Source organism: Rattus norvegicus, chromosome 6, assembly GCF_021556685.1.
Source record: "Rattus norvegicus strain SHRSP/BbbUtx chromosome 6, alternate assembly SHRSP_T2T, whole genome shotgun sequence".
NCBI classification, from domain to species: Eukaryota; Metazoa; Chordata; class Mammalia; order Rodentia; family Muridae; genus Rattus; species Rattus norvegicus.
Genome location: NC_141539.1, coordinates 101712424 through 101728626, shown reverse-complemented (window position 1 = coordinate 101728626; position 16203 = coordinate 101712424). Strand labels below are relative to the sequence as shown.

The 16203-nt window shown below is 46.3% G+C and overlaps 1 protein-coding gene across 4 annotated transcripts in view; it reads left to right on the top strand.

The window, feature by feature from the left end:
* Positions 1–16203, top strand: part of Sptb (spectrin, beta, erythrocytic) — a 127195-nt gene that overhangs the window by 30001 nt on the left and 80991 nt on the right.

The following is a 16203-nucleotide window of genomic DNA, read 5'->3' as shown; positions in this document are numbered from 1 at the left end:
CCTTTTAAAGAGTGAGTGAATGACCCAGGCATGGGATCGAGACACAGACACATACAGTGACTACCATTGATATTAGCAGGCGTTTGTCCCAGGCATTAGTCTACACTCGGCATTTACATATATGAAGCCTTTAATCTTCACAGCAGTCCTGTAAAGTGGGTGATCTTTTTAGTCTCCTTTCGTAGAAGCAGCAGCCAAGGCACAAAGGGATTAAATTCCTTTGTCTAAGCTCTTGCAGCTTTTAAGGGGCACAGCTTGCATTTGAACCCACAGTCTGTCTGTCCCAAGCCCTGACTCTAGTGCTGTTTTCCCACGATTAGAGACGACATACAAACTTGTAAAATTATGCGTGGAACTTATGCCATGGCACCCATGGGTCTTGTTGGATTATTTGCCCTAGAAGAGTTAAGAATCTGAAAGCAGCCAGCAGAGCTAACAGTGGGTATCTCTTTGGTTTCCTCTGCCTGGGAAGCTGCGTCAGGTTCAAAAGGAATATAACATGTAGGTGGGTAGAAGCAAAAGCCAGATTGGAGTCGGCTCGAATGTCACAAAACCGTATTTAGTGTTCTGGTCCTTCAAATGTCACCCCGCTGAATGAGGATGGGAACATGTCAAATTGACTGTCATCCTGACATCCCAAAAGCCAGTCTGTTAGAAGAAAAGATGCAAAGAAGAGAACAGAAGGAATTCCTACTGAGTCATCAGGAAAAGCACCCACCAGGAAGGACGGAGAGTGGAGAGGGTGGCCATAGGAGGAGGTGGGGTGGGGTCAGCATTCAAAATACAGCGCATGGAATTCTCAATGAATTAATAACATGTTGTTTTAAGAAAGAAACTAGATGCAGTGGCACAGGCTTTTAGCTCTTTAGATGTTGAAACACCTTTGAGGCCAAGAGTTCAAGGCCAGGCAAGGTAATGTAGAGACTCTAGTAAGAGGGAGGGAGAGGGAGGAAAGAAATGGAGGACCGAGGTCACGATCACCATAACTACGTTTCCTCCACAATTCCACACTGACAGAAACCCTAAAGAGCAGGAGGGCTGGCAAGATGGCCCAGCTGATAAAGGCACTTATCAAATAAGGCTGGAGGCATGAGTTTGAGCTCTGGATCTGATGTCTAAGACTGAGAGGAAAAGCTCCACCAACTTTTCCTCTGACTTTCACATGTGTCCTGACACACACCCACACCTTCCCTCTCACGCATACCATGTATATCCCCACAGTAATATTTCCTAATTTAAAAATGGGAATTAAGGGGTTGGGGATTTAGCTCAGTGGTAGAGCGCTTACCTAGGAAGCGCAAGGCCCTGGGTTCGGTCCCCAGCTCCGAAAAAAAAAAAAAAGGGAATTAAAAAGTGCTGACAGTCTCCTATTTGTCTTCTTCTAAGAACCCGGATGTTCATTTTGGAGGGTGGCGGGTTAGTGCCCTAGCTCCAGCCGTGGTCCCAGCACAGGTTCTGCTTGTGAAAGGAAGCTCAGGGTTGGGAGAGAGCCCATGCGAAGGGCCTGAAACTTAAAGATATTTGCAGGTGCTTCTGTACTGACATAATGGGGTGAAAGGTTCTATAAGAGAAAGTAGGCTGTCCTAAAAATAGCTCTAAGGTTAAGTCAACCAGTTCTGAGGTCAGGTCGGAGATTTCCTAGGTGATTGAGATCCAGGGGTGTGTGCTAGGATGTCTGAAGAGGTCATTCTCTTACCGCTGCCCTGGAAGTCACTTGTCTACCCTTTAATGTCCCCTCTTACTGGTGAAGAGCCAGGTAAGCAGTCACACAGTGTCTGGTGCTCCATGGACTTCAGAAAGGTGCAGAAGCAGAGCGTTATCTTCCCTTACAGGGCTGGATAGCACAGGTCGCAGATGGTGTCTGCCCTATATTCTTGTTGACTTTACAGCCCTTTAAAAATCTAGAATCTGGGGATGGAGAGGTGGCTCAATGGTTACTAGCACTTGTTGCTCTTGCAGAGGACCCAGATTGAGTTCCCTAGCACCCACATGGACTCAGTCACCCCCTAACCCCAGTTCCATCTAAGACCAGGAAGGCATGTAGAACACATACATGCATGTGGGCAAAACACATATGCACGTAAAATAAAATAAAATGAAATAAAAGCATCATAAAGACAACCTAGACTTTATCCTGTGCTTGTGGGCTGTACAGAAGTAGGCTGGGCACTGCCATTGGGTGACTGTAGGTTCAAAATCATCCTTCCAGCTACGGACTCAGCTCCACTGGATGCACAGTAAGGACTCCAGACAGTTTGGTTTGTGCTGCAGTTCGGTGTTAAGTACTAAGCTCCTGGCACATGCAGCATGAGAGAGAAAGTACTCTGGGGGAGAGCTTTAAGGCTGCAGCATCATGGGTCAGCTCTGGAGCCCAGGAGCATCTCGATACACTTGAGGTGAACACAGCCCCTCTTCAGCATCCCTCTGTATCTGTACCGGGTACAAAGGTGAACTTCCAGTTGAAAATAGGAGACACCATTACTTTATTCTGAGGATGCATTCATGGCTGTTAAACGGTTAGCACTAATTTACCTTGCCTTTTTTTTAATTGAAAAAAAAGTGTATGTTTAATATAATTATATAAATAAACATTATATTGTTGAAGCGCTGGAGAGATGGCTCAGCTTGCTGCCAATTCTAAAAACCTTAGTTCAATCCTCCTGACCCCCAAAATAAATAAATGTGATAACATTTGATAAAAAGAAGAAGGAGCTTCTCTACAGGGTATAGTTGAGGTACAGACACTTGGATGGATCATAGGTTGGGGCATTGTAAACCAGTTAAGAGCAGTTGGACCCCACAGGGTTGGTGAGTGAAGGAGTCACAGTTCACTGGCTGAGGTGGCTTGTGGTTTTCCAGGTCTATAATTGTAATATGCAATACTGATGAAAATGAGAATCAGAAGAGTCCCCCCAGCTACTTATTTAAGCCAGCAAATGACAAGTGATGTGACGGGCGGTATTGAAAATGACACCGCCGGCAGGAGCGGAGCAGGACGTCACACTCTCAGAACATCTGGCCAGCGCTCTACATAGACTGGTCTCCTTAGAAAGGAGGGGATTGGGAGTCGGCGTGAAGAAGAGAGGGGGAAAATGAATGTGTTTCTTTGTAATGGGACCCACAATAAACTCTAAAGACATATGAGAGAGGAAATGAATACTTACCAGCATAAGGTAAAAGAGGAAAAACCATCCTGCGGTTGGCTGGCTTTTTTTTTTTTTTCCTAAATAGCAGGGAAGGACTGAAAGCCAAATATAAAACATTAATGTGAGGACTCTGAGTCACTAGAAGAGATTATCAAAGGGAAGCATGGTCTCCTCTATTCTCAGACTATATTTAAAAGTGACCTTGGATGATTGATTGATCAGTGTAAATATCAGCAGAGGAACGAGAGGGAGAAAAGCACTTCAGAGTTGATCGCCTGGCTTGGGCCGCCTGTGGATTGTGGAGGGAGCAGAGGTGGGGGTGCCCTCCTTTCCCCACGGCAGAGGGTGTGGCCGGGTGGGCTGGGCGATGGGAATGGAGGAAAGGGGGCATGCTTCTCTCCAAGAGCTGGTCTGTGCAGGCTGTCACCACAGCAGAGGGAGTGATGTTCTGCTCGGCATGGACTCTGCAGTGAGTTTCCAATGGTTTATTTAAAATCTGTCCGGAAAAGGAAGGGAATAGAGCAAGTCAGCATTTCCCACCAGCTGGCGTGGTGTCTCGTGTCGGTAAATGCTCCAGGCTGAGAGGTTTGCTTGCTGTTAGGGCTTGGTAGTTCAGTGGTTTCCTCCCAGTGCCCCTCTGAATTCTACATCAGGATAGATGGTCCCAGACAAGGCCACTGTGGCCCGCAAGGAGTTGCAGCCAGCCTGGGACGGTGCAGAAGGATGGATGAATAGACTTTTTTCTTAGTCTCCTTACTGGGCTCCTCTTAGCCTGAGAGTCTGTCTACACTGTGCTTGGGGAGAACGTTTGCAGATAGTGACGGCCCTACTGTTTCCTACTGAAATTCCATTTTAGTTTTCTGGGGGCTTTGAGGATTAGATACTCAACCCAAACCTGATTAGGCTTTATGATGCCAGATTTGGGAGACGTGGGAGAAGTCACATCCTGAAGTGACTATATATCTAGGCAAATGATTTTATAATTGTTGAGAAATATTAAGGAGACTGACTGGAGGGATGGCTCAGTGATTAAAACTGTTTGCTGCTCTTACAGAGGACCTGAGTCGGGGTGGGGGGTGGGGTGTCTCGGCACCGACTTCATATGGCTCCTAACTGCCTGTAAGTCTAGGATCTGATGTTTCTGGCCTCCAAAGACACATGCATGAATGTGACGTGCACACACACACATAATTAGAAATATTTTTAAAAGAGAAAGAACTGTGAAGATAGTGGGGGCATGGATGCATCTGTAATCCCAGAACTTGGGAAACTGAGACAGACAGAGAGTAAGTTCTAGAATAGCCTGGACTATTACATAGAAACTTCTTAGGAAGCCCAGACTACATGGCAAGGCCCTGTCTCAAAACATACCAACACATATCAAAATAGAAGACCTAAAGACTGGAGGTGTACAGATGGGAGTTTGACTCCTGATAGCTCAGTGGGCGGCTGCAGACCACTCTCTGCCTTACCATGCATGCTGCTTGCTGGGGCACTACCCCCTCTGCTTGGGGGGCTGTCGGGGAGCCCCTGATGTCCCTTTCACCTTATCAGCAAACTGTAGGCCAGATTGGAATCTGCTGGTTGAGCTGACTTCTTTGTGTTGCCATTGTGCAAGAATGTGAAGGGTCAGGGAAACCAAGCCTATCTCGGACTTACGTTCACACCCAGTCGGAAGGACTCTGAATGTGGCTCACATAAGACCTGAATGGGCTCAGGCAGCCTTTTCTGCCATTGTCCTTTTACAATGAATCTGTGAGTTTAGGAGGGCACAGGATACTGCCTACCTTTGCCCACCGCATTCAGCCCCGAACTTCCCAGGCGCTCAGTAAATATTAATTGAACTAATCAGCTGCGACAGCCCAGGTCCGCACGTTCCTCAGCTTTGCGCTTTTTATACAGTTACAAATACCGACAGGCCGCACCTTGCAGGAGCCTGGATCCCGCCTCTGTTCGAAACTGTGCAGTTTATGTAGCCGTGTGTTGTCCGCTGCAAAGTACCAGCTCCCCTTTGTCTCGTACAGATAGGCTAGACTTTGAGGGTCTCTCCCACTTCTCCTTCCTCTCCCGCCCTGATGTTTACTGATTCTTTCAAAGGGTGATCAGAGCGTGAGGTTCATCCCGGCTCCACTTCTGGGCCAGGGTGTTTAATTACCGTGTAGCCTTTGTCCTGTGGTGGAGATCAGGCTTCTCTGTGTAGGGAGAAGGGAATTCCAGTCAGCCCATGCGTTGTAGTCAAGTTACTTACCACAAGGCAGGAGTAACAGCTCTCTGCTTTCGTTCTGATTACAGGTGATACAGGGACGAGGCATCTTCTGTTTCATGAGAGACCTTTCTCGCAACCAGGCGTTACAGTGGTGGTTTTCAATCTTTTAATGACCAGGAAGGCGCTGCATGTCTTATTTACATTTGTTGGTTTACTTACCTTACGCATAAAATGTAAAAAGCATTTTTAAAAAACCACTATTGGCCCAGTGTCTGCCCATATCTAATAAATCATTTTCATGCTTTAGAAACGTAAACAATAATTTAAAAAAGACTCAAAAACGAAGAAAGCAGATGAGCCTGGGACAAGCGTATTATTTCACAGCGTCAGAAACGTACAGGAGGACTTTGAAGGCCCAGACATCATTTCACATTGTCCAAGGCTGCTGCCCTTTGGCAAGCCTTTAAGCTCAGTGATCCTGCTATCTCCCAACACTAGTGCCACAAAAGGGTAGAGGATGCCTTTGGTCTCCTCTCTAGAATCCTGCAGTTTGGTAAAAACTTGCTAAGCAGGAATCCAGCACAGAGCTTAGAGGGTATTTATGGATTAGTATCATTCAAAGCCTAGCAGGCTTAGTTTTTGTTTACTAGCTGTTGGGCATAAGGACAGTGGCAGGCATTCCAGGGAAAGGGTGATGAGATAGCTTTGTGGGTAGGTTTGCAACTTCCGAGGCCACATGCTCTGCAGTCAGTGTCTCCCCCGTCTGTATCCACCAGCCGTGTGTGTTCATAATGTATGTGCCAATGGGCAGACACAGAATTATCATTCTTTTTGGCGGGCGGAATAACTGCATGTACACAAAAGCACAAGCTAGTTCTGCAGAACTCTCCCGATAAGGACGTCCTACACACACTGGGTGTAGCCACCCATGTGAGGCTCAAAGATAAGCGAGAGGAGTCGACCGGTTCTGCCATGTCTAGATAATGCAGGGGCTCAGGAGGAGCCGGCTGCATGTGGGCTGCCCCAGCCTGCCTTGGGTAGCCATTACTCCAACCTTTGGGTTCCTGGTTTTCTGCGGCCCTTTGTCCCTTTAACAAGAAGCAAGTGGTTAGAGAGCATCAGTTCAAGGGCATAGACTCCGTCTTATTTCTGTTGGGCTAGTGACATAAATCACCCAGGGCTTTTAGGAACAGCGGCTTCCTCTTTGTTTCTGAAGTGGCATCCTGTGGCCACCAAGGGAACTGGGCACCTTTCCCACTGCAGAGATCAGGTGTAGCCCTTGGGTATGGTTTGGATGTATTTTAGAAACATTTGGTTATTTTTTAATAGAAATACCGTGGGGACAGGGGAGGAGAAGAGTAAGTATGACTTTTACACTAGGAGGAATTTACAGCAGGCCTGCAGCCCCTTAGCATTTCTTGTCCATTAAAGCCCTCCTAAGTGTTAGTGTGAATTATCAGGCTGTTAAGAAAACTGAAATCTGGGGGTTGGGGATTTAGCTCAGTGGTAGAGCGCTTGCCTAGGAAGCACAAAGCCCTGGGTTCGGTCCCCAGCTCCAAAAAAAAGAACCAAAAAAAAAAAAAAAAAAAAAAAAAGAAAACTGAAATCTATCCATAGAGTCCCAAGATGGTTCTGTGAGACCAGCAGCAGGCGGGTGGAGGTCACGTTTCACCCTTTCCTTCTTCTGCTCGTATGGCCTTGGGCGACTTCTGTAAGCCTCACTTTCTAAATGTATGGAATAGAGCAGGTGAGAGGTGCTTATAGGGGCTTGGACGGGACTCAGTTGGTAGAGTGTGTGCTGTGAAGAACCTGGAGTTGATCCCTAGACTGACATGAGCTAGGGGCGGTCGTGCTGTGTATACATCTGTATTCTCAATACCCAGGAAGTAAGGCAGGATGATCAGAAGTTTATGGTCAGTTTCAGCTACTTACTGAGTTTGAGACTAGCCCAGGATGCATGAGACCCGGTCTCAAAAGCAGACAGAAGTTGCTCATAGGAGTGGACTAAAAGACAACGTAGTAGGCTCCTCAGGCTGTTTCACCCCTAAACTAAATATGAATAGTATTGCTTTCAGTGATGGTGTCCTATAGCTATCTGTTATTAGAAATCTACTTCCTGTGGAGCGTTGGTGTGCATATGTGGATAGTTTATAACAGATATTCGTCCATTCATTGGTAGTCAAGTATAGATATAAAGACAGAGAGGCGGGTTCCGGCCGGTCGTGTTTATCCCATGACCATGGCCAAGCAGTACTCGGAGAGAAAGGCTATCCCTTGCTGTCCATCCCTTGCGTCTCTCCTCAACTGGTACCATTCTGAGGGTGGACAGAGTCCACTATTGTTAGCCTCAATTCTTTCCCAATTGCAGCCCTTTTTGGTTGGGGTTCTCTAAGGGCTTGGCATGCATCAACATCTATAATTAAAAACAATCTAATAAAATATATTAGGTTTGGCAGGAAGGAGATACATCAAATTAACGGTTTCTGTATAAACACAGGCTAAACACAGTTCTGTTCTGGAATGGTGGCCTGGTGGTGGTAGCTGTGTATGGAGTCCTAACAAAGACTGGGAAGTCTATGCAGTTTTTGTTTGTTTGTTTTGTTTTGTTTGAGACAAGGGCTCAGCATGTAGTCCAGGTTAGCTTCCTTCTCATGGTCCTCCTGCCTGTCCTCCAGAGTATTGAATTTGTGGGTAAGAACGGGCCACTTCTTAGCTATAATGGTGAGCATGCAGTGGTTTGGGTCAAAGCCCATAAGTTAATGCCAAGAATAATAATGGTTTCTCTAGGTCTGTCAGCTGTTTGGTGGGCGTGTTGCTGAGGTGAACCAGGCAGCACCCCCCTGCAAATCCTGTCCTCCCTCGGAGCCCAGCTCTTATGGTGGGCTTTGTGTGAAGGGAGTCACTAAGCCAAGCCTGAAGCCTGCACTAACTGAACAGGATGTCACAGCCAGGCCTTCCCCAACATCAGAGGCTGGCACTGGGGTGGGAGCAGTACTGTGGTGGTGCTGAGACGACATAGACAGGAAAAGGGTAGGAAGACGGAGCTTTATTGTGAAGAATTGTGGCAAGCATCTGGATAGCATTCCTTTCTCCTCTAGTGTCCTAAAACTGTGTTTTCTTCTGTAAAATGGGAAAAGGGGTCAGCAACAAATTTAAAGAATTGGTTGGCAAGCTTTTAAGCCTGCGTTAACTACAGGACCCTCTGCACCTTCCCAGTATTGCTTTTAGGGACTCACCTCAGATATCCGGATAGAAGATGCTGCTGCCCCTGCCTGTTCCCAACCTCACAAATCCACAAGGAATGCAAAGAATACACAGCCTGCCTAACAGGATTAAAAACAACAACCAAACAAACAAAAAGACTGTACTCGTTTAAGAGCCATGAACAGAACGAAGAGTAGTTAATAGCTGGAGAAAGTGGGGTACAAGAGGGGCTGACACTTGTCTGAGAAAGAGCAGCGTGCTAGGCGCCCAGGCCCTCCATCAAGAACTTTAACACATCGTCTCCCTTGATCCAGGCAGCAGTGCGGGGAGATGATACCTGTTATTAACTCCACTTTATCGATGAAGACATAGAGATTTAACAGTCGAAGCAGCCCAAGGCTACTTGGTTAGTAAGTGACTGTGTCCAGTTAGCCCCAGGCAGTCTTTATGTTCAGACATCCCTAAGCCCATGGAATACTGCCTGGCTCAGAACACCAGATCAGAGTCACCGCAGCCTAGTCTCTCTGGTCCTGGATCCCTCACATGTGGTTCTCTGGCTCTAGCTCAAGCCACTCCTGAGTGGAAGACTCCAGTTGCCTTGGGTGGGTGGATACTGGGGCTTGGCTGGCATTTTGGGGTTGCTAGACACTGTTTTAGCAGGACGGGTTCATTTCTCGAACTTTGCTGATGAGCTCTCCTGGCTTCTGTGTCCGCCACACTGCTACACCCACGTGCCTCCCAGGACCAGGTGGCCCTCCGCAGTCTCACAGCCATTGCTCCACAGGAGCTACCTAGAATCAGGCCATTTTAAGAGAAGAGTGTGGTCTTGGGTGCTTGGCAGCAGCTCGGCCTGATTATGCGATGGAAGAGGTACTTATGTTAAATCCAGTGTGGGAGTTTCTGGGGAGCCCATGTACACTGCTCAGAATTAGGGGTAGTCTCTGGCTGCTTCCAGATGATAACATTTGCCGAGTTCTTTAACAGATATGGAGGAAAGCGGTATCAAACCACAGCACCTTGTGGAGCCTCCTGCTAGAAGCCCTCTTGCCTGCCACACACTGGACTTTCCCGCCTGCAAATAGGTGGATGTGTTTCATGTTAAAGAAAGCCCATGAAAACACAAGGCGGGACTTCAGATGGGAGCCAAGGGCCTGGCTGCAGGCAGTTCTCTTCTGCCTCGGTTTCTTGTCTGTCCCAGAACGCTCCCACCTTACTGTTAGTGCGTAGGGGGTAAAAGTAGATGGTGGCCCTTGTAAGATGTGGATCTGGTGCAGGCTAGAGGCCTGTCCCATCTGTGTTCTTAAATACCAGGATGGATTAGCTGTGACCCTAAGAGGCCCCTTGGATCTCCCTGTGAAGATCACCTTTCTTTCCTGTGGCCTCTCCAGAAGTTCCTGTTGCCTGGTGTTGAGTTGGAAAAGTTCATCTCTGATGCTTTTAAAACTGTGTATACTTTCTGTGCCCCTTTGATCTCCATACTCCTTCCCGCACAGGGCTGGGGTCAGACTGGGCCAGTGGAGAGGTGACCAAGTGGATAAGGGAGGAGGCTCTGAGCCAGACTGCCAGGGTTTGGCTCCTAGCTCTGTTCCACAATGGTTGGCTGACTGGAGCAAGTTGCTGATCCTCTGAGCTCCCCCACCCCCATTTCCTGACCTGTCAAGTAGGGATTAAGGGAATGGTTGCCTCTCAGGGCTGTTCTAAGTTTTACATGTGATGGTGTTTACAAAACCCCAGGCCTGGCACACGGCAAATTGCCAATAAATATTTGATGGTAACAGCTTCATAGCAGGGGACTTTGGCTCCTGTTGGCCAGGTAAGACAACTGCAGCAGAGAGGGGAGGTGTGTTCTCTAGCTCTGTCTTAGTCACCTGCCTGATTGTAGCTCAGGGAGGGGGGTGATGAAAAGGACAAGCCACCTGCTTATGGGCATCTAGTTAGTATCCACTCAGGAAATAGTTTGTATTCATCACAGTACTGCCCTGTATCATTTTGTTAGTGGTGGCCACACAAACAAACAAAAGCTGTCACAGCAAAATGTCTAGGTTATAGGTGTCACTCCTCTGGTGCTGTGGTTTATACATCAGCAGAACTGCTCTGCATCTGCCCTCCCCTCTGCTCAGAGTTAGGCGTAAGGACAGGCTCCAGAAGTACAGAGCTCAGTGTGTGAGTGTCCAGTGTGTACAGGAATGGTACCAAGAGCTACACCGTGTACAGCTTAGGCAGGCGCGCCCTGGGAGCATGTGCTGCCCTCAGTCACAAGGGAACTGACCTCTCCGAAGAGTAAACAGCTTTCTGAACTTGCACCAGAGTCTAGGTAGGATGTAAACAATTGTAGGATGAGCCTGTTACCTTGCGTTTGAGGCAGGCAGTATGATCCATGTGACTTTTAAGGCTTTTTCTTTTTGTATTTATAAAAGATGATTTGAGACATCTAAACCATAAATATAACCATTTACCTCAAAAAGCCTCTGCTCTGGGTTGAGGAGCTGGCTCTGTCTGTAAAGTGCTTGCTGCATAAGCCCGAGTTCCTAAATTCCATCTCCGACACCCACATAAGAGCCAGGCATGCCTGCAATCCCAGAGCACTGGGTTGAGGGTGGCGAGGGAGGGCCCTGGTGCTTGCTGGCTAGTCAGACGTTGGGAAGCGCTGGGTTCAGAGAGAAACTAAGTCTCAAAAGATAAGGTGGAAAAGAAGACAGGATACCTGGTAGGGAGAGCCTGATGAATCCTGACCGCATGAGTTCACTTCTCAGAACCCACAACATAAAGAAAGACCCACTTTCCAAACATTGTCCTCTAACCTCCACATGCACAAGGTGGCCCATAAGACACATACCCACACAAGAAGAACAACACTACTAATGAAAGTGGTTGAGAACACCTGATACCAGCCTCTAGCCTACACACACACACACACACACACACACACACACCCCCACCCTTCACTCTGTTGGCTCTCTCATTCATACTTGATAAAGAGGCAAACAAGCATGCTGGGCTTGTGGGACAGTACCAGAAAAGCAAGGGACATCTGCCTCTCATGAAGGGCCCATCAACAGTCCTGCCTGTCTTAAGAAAAAAAGAAGAGTTCTTGCTCAAGATGCTAAGGACAGAAAACGAACCATGCTCTTTCTGAAGTCCTAAGTTTAGACATTGGCTCCACCATCCCAAGTCTAATGTAGGGAATTTGATTTTCCGACTGGAGAGATGGCTCCTAGCTGAAGAGAATTTGATTTCCAACTCCCGGTTTGTCTAGCCGCCCTGAGATTAATAATGTGTCTCTCATCTGTATTACAGACTTATGAGGATGATCAGGGAGAGATGGCTTGAGAAAACTTTCTGACAAATATCATTTACATTGGACAATAAAAATTACCACTCTGTGTTCTCAGCTGTTTCTTCTAAAGACTTTTCTAGCTTCAAATATTCTTTCCTACCTCTGAAATCCCACTTTGCTTATTGCCACTATGTATACTGTCATTATTTATACGATATTTAAGATAACTTGGTCATAGGGAGATTTAAGATTTATTGTTTTAATGTGTGCTTGTGTGTATGTGTGTGCATGTATACGTCCCAGATAAGGGCCTTAGATCCTCTGCAGATCAGATCAAGAAAGTATAGTAACCCCCACCCCATGTGGGTGTTGGGAATCAAACCCTGGTCCTTTGCAAGAGCAATAAGTGCTCTTAACCCCTGAGCCATTCCTCCCACACCCAGGATCCTTCTCTATACATATTCACATTACAGTATCTTCCTAAAGAAACCCTTTCTTTATGTAAAACTAAATTACAATGATTGTTCTAAGTTATTATTGCCAGAGTAGTTAATAACGATGTGACTGCAAGTAGTAAGTATTCCATAAATGTGTTTTAGTCTTTTATGTTTATTTATAGTTTTAGCTTTATTATTTTATTTTTAGGTTTATTCGGGTGTAATTTACACACACTTTCTAAAGTCTGGATCACACTTGTATTAACTTAGGTAAATATTCATGGTGCGTAATTACTCACAGTCATCCCCCAGCATTCCCTCATGCTTGTTGGCAGCCTGTGATTCCAACTCTAATCCCTGGCATCACTGATTGGCTCCTGTCCCCATAGTTTTGCGTTTTTCCAAAGTGTCACATACATCAGATTAGGGAACAGGAACCCTTCTGATTCCGTCCTTCTTTGCTTAGGTAAAGCATTTGTGACTCAACATTGTTGTGTCTTTATCACGTCTTTTTTATCACTGAGTAATATCCGACTTCGTGGATGTTACCGGTTGGCTTAGCCATTCTGGATGAGTTGATAAGCTTTTAGGTTGTTTCCAAGTTTTGGTTGGTAAAGTCACTATAAATATTTGCGTAGGAGTTCTGTGTGAACAGAAGTTTTCACTGCTCTTGGGTAAGTGCCTGGGAGAGGGATTGCTAGGTCACGTGGTAAATGCATGTTTAATCTCTGCCTCTGTTTTCTGTCTTCACTGCACTGTTCTGCATCTCACAGGCGATGCGAGGGACCCTGAGTAGGCATCCTGATCAGTCCAGGGCCTTGCTTGTCTGTTTGCTTGTTTGTTTAAAATAAGCCATTTGAGTAAGTATATGAGTATATGCTGCTATCTTGTGGCTTTAATCTGCATCTCCTTATGAAGGCATCCACCTTTCCTGTGTGCTTGATTGACCATCCACATACTTTTTCTGGTAAAGCATCTTTAGAAACCTTTTGTTTTGTTTTGTTTTGTTTTGTTTTCAGCTAAGTGTTTGTTTGGTTTTTTTAAATTCCTTTCTCTGCTTGTTGTTTCTCTGTCTAGCCCTAGCTGTCCTAGAACTCACTCTGTAGACCAGGCTGGCCTCCGAGTCACAGGGATCTATCTGCCTGCCTCTGTATCTCTCCCAAGTGCTGGGATTAAAGGTGTTTATCATTACTACCCATCCAGTTTTTTAATTTATTTATTTTTTATTTTTATTAATGAGCTTTGAGAGTTCTTTATGCTTCTGGATGGAAGTTCCTTATCAGATGTGTGTTTTGCAAATGTTTCTTCCTCTCCTGCTTGTCTTTTCCCTCCTGGCAGTGTCTTTTGAAGAACAGATGGATTTAATTTGGATTACACAACCCAGCTGGATTAAGCTGATCCAGGTTCAGCTCCCAGCATCCACACGGTGCCTTACAATTACTCAGAGCTCCAGTTCCAGTTGAGCCAACTTTTTCTTCTGACCTCTGAGGGCACCAGATGTGCCTGTGGTGCACAGACATGCACACAGGCAAAAGACTCAAGATAAAATAAACAAAGCTGGAAATGGAAGCAGTCATGTATGTCCATCTACTTCTGGACTTTCTCTTCCATTGGCATGTATGGCTGGCCTTGTGCCGTGCTTTACTATCCCGGAACTCACTGTAGACCTGGCTGGCCTCAGACAGAGATCGGCCTGCCTCTGCCTCCTGAGCGCTGGGATTAAAGGTGTGTGTCACCGTGCCAGGTATTGGTTTTGTTGTTTTTTTGTTGTTGTTTTTTTTTTTTTTTTACTATATTAATGACTGTAGCTTTATGGTAAGTCTGAGATGGAGTTACGGTATGAGTTTTCTTCCCTCTCAAAATGTTTTTGACTTTTATTTTTCTAAACTACTTTTCCATTTCATTTTATAACCAGCTTGTTGGTCTTTACCAAAAAGTCCTGCCAGGATTTCCTCTGGTAGTGCGTTGAGTGTGTAGATCAGCTTTTAGAGACTTCACAGTGTCGATTCTTCTAATCCCTAAGCCCAGTGTTTCTCTCTAGTTCTTTGATTTATTCCCTCAGCACTTTATAGTTTTTATTCATAAAATGTTACATATTTTGTATATTTAGATCTAAGTAAAAGATCTGGGGATGCTGTCGTTCATAGATACTTCTTGAACTCATAAATAAACAGTTACAGATGATTGGCGAATGCTGCCTAATTCTGTGATAAGATAAAAGATGCTGGAGGGGGGCCGGGAGAGCCATCCAATCTCTTGACTATGATAATTGAACAGTGGAGCTAAGTCTGAGGTAACCCTCAGAGCCAGCACTCTGGCCTTCAGTCTGGCACCCTCCCAGCCTCATTTTTTTTTCCTTTGGTTCTTTTTTTCCCCGGAGCTGGGGACCGAACCCAGGGCCTTGCGCTTCCTAGGTAAGCGCTCTACCACTGAGCTAAATCCCCAGCCCCCCAGCCTCATTTTTAAACCTTGGACAACTCCTACTCCCTAATCAGCTTCTTTCTCTGTGGCGGTGGCCAATCTTTTGTTTGTTTGTTTGGTTTGGTTTGGTTTGATTTTTGTTTTTGGGGGTTTTTTTTGTTTTTGTTTTTGTTTTTGTTTTTTTGGTTCTTTTTTTCGGAGCTGGGGACCGAACCCAGGGCCTTGCGCTTCCTAGGCAAGCACTCTACCACTGAGCTAAATCCCCAACCCTGATTTTTGTTTTTTAAGACAGGGTTTCTCTGTGTAACCCTGGCTGTCCTCACAGCCTGCCTCCGCCTCCCAAGTGCTGGGAATAAAAGCATGTTTTTGTTGTTTTGTGTGACTGTCTTGTTTTTAACTTATTTTTATCCTGTATGCATTGGTGTTTTGCCTGCATGCATGTCTGTGTGAGGGGTGTGGATCCCCCGGAACTGGAGTTGCTGACAGTGGTGGTCTGCTGTGTAGGTGCTGGGAATTGAATCCTGGTCCTCTGGAGGAGCAGTGAACAACCTCTCCAGTTCCGTAATAGCCTATCTTGATTGTCGATTTGATTGAATTTAGAATCACCATGGAAACAACTCTCTGGGTATATCTGAAGATTATCCAGATTAGGTTAATTGAGGTAGGAAAACTCACCCTAAGTGTGGGTAGTGCCATTCTGTGGGCTACTGTCTGGGCTGAAAACCCAGGAGAAAACGAGCTAATTTAACGCAGTTGGCTTCCTGCTTAGGACACAGTGCAACCAGCTGCTTTGGGCTGCTGCTGCCTGGGGCTCCTGCTGCCTTTTGCCTTCCCACCATGATAGATCGTGCTCCTAAACCCCTTCTTCCTTAAGTTGTTTTTAACATAGCAACAGGAAAAGTAACTAGACCAGAGTTATAGCCAGAGCCGTAGTGAGAGTCTCTACTTTCCAGGGGCAGACACGGGCATGCAGCTGGTTTTCTCTGCGGATACCATGGTTGGTCCGGCCGACCGTTCCTCACCCATTGGCCTGGTTCAGCTCCAATCCTGCTTCTTTGTCATTCCCTCCTTTGACTCTTCCCAGTAAAGAGATCATAGCTCCCCTCTCTTTGAGAAGCTTACAGTGATAGGACCTGAGGTTGTCAGTGTCAGTCTTGCTTGGCTGTGGGAAGGTCAGTAGGTCTGAGGAAGGAGGAAGGGCTGGCCTACTCCAGCTTTTAGACAGCATGGACAAGCAGAAAGAGTGAAGGGGAAAGTCTCAGGGAGAACAATGGGCTGACAGTAAACTCTTCTCCCTGTATCCCTTTATCTTTACTATGAGAGCGTATCGATGGAATTCACAAGGTTGAACATATACAGCGTGTTCTGTAAATAGCAGCTTGGGCTGTGTAGCAGTATACAGTCTCCGCATCGCGGTCGTGTAAGTTCATATAATCTCTTCTCAACGTTTGTGCGATGGATGCTGAGTGGAGTGGAGGAACGGGCAAAAGGAACTTTTATTCCTCATCACTT